The sequence below is a fragment of the Tachyglossus aculeatus genome, chromosome 3 (genome assembly GCF_015852505.1).
Source record: "Tachyglossus aculeatus isolate mTacAcu1 chromosome 3, mTacAcu1.pri, whole genome shotgun sequence".
NCBI lineage: Eukaryota > Metazoa > Chordata > Mammalia > Monotremata > Tachyglossidae > Tachyglossus > Tachyglossus aculeatus.
This window is the reverse complement of record NC_052068.1, coordinates 107,910,445-107,913,389: the sequence shown is the minus strand read 5'-3', so window position 1 is coordinate 107,913,389 and position 2,945 is coordinate 107,910,445. Positions and strand designations below refer to the sequence as shown.

The following is a 2,945-nucleotide window of genomic DNA, read 5'->3' as shown; positions in this document are numbered from 1 at the left end:
CCCATCCCCACCATCTGCCCTACCTCCTTCCCCTCCCCACAGCACTTGTATATATTCGTACAGATTTATTACTCTATTTATTTTACTTGTATATACTTACTACTCTATTTATTTTTTTAATGATGTGCATATAGCTACAATTCTACTTATTCTGATGACACCTGTCTACATGTTTTGTTTTGTTGTCTGTCTCCCCTTTCTATACTGTGAGCTCGTTGTTGGGTAGGGACCATCTCTATATTTTGCCGAGTTGTATTTCCCAAGCACTTAGTACAAGTGCTCTGCACACAGTAAGCGCTCAATAAATACGATTGAATGAATGAACTAATGCTAGAATGAATGCTAGGATTAATCAATCAAATGCTTAATAACTCCTTGGGTCTTCTTCTGTGATGACACTTGGAACCAATATATTCTCTATCAGGTAATAGCTTGTGTCCTGAGAGAAAGGTAAAAACCAACTGACAAATTCGTCCCTTTCCCTGCTCTTCCCTTGCCACCACAAGCACTTCTCTCTTTTCCTTTTCTCTCTTTTTTTGTAAATGACATTTGTTAAGTGCTTACTATTTGCCAGGCACTGTAGTAAGCGCTGAGGTTGAAACAACATAATCAAGTTGGACAGAGTCCCTGACCCTCATGGGTCTCAAAGCCTCAATTTCCATTTTACAGATGAGGGAACTGAAGCACATAGAAGTGAAGTGACTTTCCCAAGGTCACACAGCCAATAAGCGGAGTAGCAGGGTTTGGAACTTAGGTCCTCTGCCTCCCAGGCCTGTGTTTTTTCCACAGTCATATACTTCTCATAGTGGATCAAGACCGGTTCCTAACAGCTCTCATTTCCAGGAGCAGATGCGGACCTATGTAAACTCTGATCCCTCAGATTGGACACTGACCTATTTAAGCCTCTTTCTTTGGGCTGGGATAGTTTGCCAAGCAGTCACAATGCCTCTGATTTGATCTTGGGCTCCTCCAAATTGTTTTTGTTTTCTGATTTGCTTAATCCAGCGCAGAATCAATGAATGAAAGCAGACTTTGAGTGCCTTTATAGCTGAGCATCATGGAATGTATGTGGAATGCTATCATGGATCATTCTTCCTAATGTCCCTCTCCAATTGTTGATTGGCAAAAGAGTTAGCATTGGTTTGTTTTGAAATTCAAAAGGAATTCCCCTTCTATGACCTACTTTGCAGGAATCAAATTAGAAAACATCCCATTCTACTGCTAATAACTATGATATGTCTGGTACAATGTGGTATTTGATGGAGCTATAGGAAAAAGGCAACACTCTGTTGCTAAAAAGAAACACTTATTTTATTCTTTAAACTAGAGTAGGTCTGACAGTGCATTACTGAGTAGGCTCCTCTCATTTTTCTTCATTTGAGGTGACAGAAGGATAAAAAGATAAATGAAAGCAGCTGTAGCAGGAGCAAAACCAGCTCTTAACAGGTAAAGGTTGCTAAATAAGCTGAAGTGAGGATGAATACCTCTACAGCTAAGAAACTCTTTAGTAGTTCGTGTAGTGATATTTCTTCAGCACCTACTGAATGAGCTCTATAATGAGCTTTTGGGAAATACAACAGACATATGAGACACGTGCTTCACTGTGCTTTGAATGCCCTATACATTTTTCCTAAAAAAGGTACCAGAAATCTATGCTTGCCACTTCCCTTGTATAAATATTACCATTTTCACAGGGTGATACCTATTTATGTTCAGAAGTGATTTTTCTGCTCCATAGTTTCCTGATGGTATTTTTCATCTGGACATTCCTCAGGGTGTAGATGAGGGAGTTTAGCATAGGGGTTATAAGCATGTAAAATACTGCAATAGATTTATCCAGGGGGAAGGTAGAGGTGGGCCACATGTACATAAATATACTCGGAACAAAGAACAGGATGACGACGGTGATGTGGGAGGTGCAGGTGGAGAGTGCTTTGCGCCTACCTTCTTTACTGTGTGTTTTCAGGGAGGGCAGGATCATGACGTAGGAAATCATCAACAAGATGAAGGTTTATAGACAGATCAACCCACTGTTGGCAGCTACAAAGAGACCGAGGGTGTGGCTGTACGTGCAGGCAATGTTCAGCAAAGGGTTCAAATCACACATGAAGTGATCGATGACATTGGGGCTGCAGAAGGGTAAATCGATCATGAAGAGAATCTGGATGATCGCGTGCACCAGGCCTCCCATCCAGACAAGCCCCATCGGTACAACACACATGCGCCGTTTCATGATAGTCGTGTAATGCAGCGGCTTATGTATCGCCACAAAATGGTCATAGGCCATCACCGCGAGGAGAATAACTTCAGCCCCGCCAAATAAATGCTTTCCAAAGACCCGACTCATACAACCTTTGAAACAGATGATTTTCTTCTCACAGAGAGAGTCGACGATAAGTTTAGGTGTGCTGACAGAAGAATAGCATGCATCAATAAATGACAAATAGGTGATAAAGAAATACATCGGGGAGTCCAAAGTTTGACTGGTGGTTATCGTTACCAGAATGGTCAGATTTCCCACCACGGTGATGATGTAGTTGGTTAAAAAGACAACAAAGATGACTTTCTGTAACCTTGGATTTGGTGTAAGTCTCAATAGGATGAATTCTGTCATGTTGTTTTCATTACCCATCAACCCCCTGTAGGCAATGAAGCTTCAGGTGAGAGCTGCAGATTCTGTATAGAGAATGATGATCCTGGTTAGGTTTGCATTGAAATGATCAAGTAACAGAACTCAAAGTACCACATCTCTATCATCTTGTCAATTTTCTCCTAACCCCAGGGCAAGATGGGAAAGTATTTACTGTACTCAATTCATACAGCGGGAAATCGAAGCAGATTAGGCTAACCTAACTCCTCAAATCCGATGGACAATTACTCTTCCCGACTTCAAAGATGTATTGAAGGTACATCTCTTCTAAGGGGCCTTCCCTGACTAAGCCCCC

At 41.5% G+C, this 2,945-nt stretch overlaps 1 pseudogene; it reads right to left on the bottom strand.

The window, feature by feature from the left end:
* Positions 1 to 1,702: 1,702 nt before the first annotated feature.
* Positions 1,703 to 2,632, bottom strand: LOC119925892 (annotated as a pseudogene).
* Positions 2,633 to 2,945: the final 313 nt, after the last annotated feature.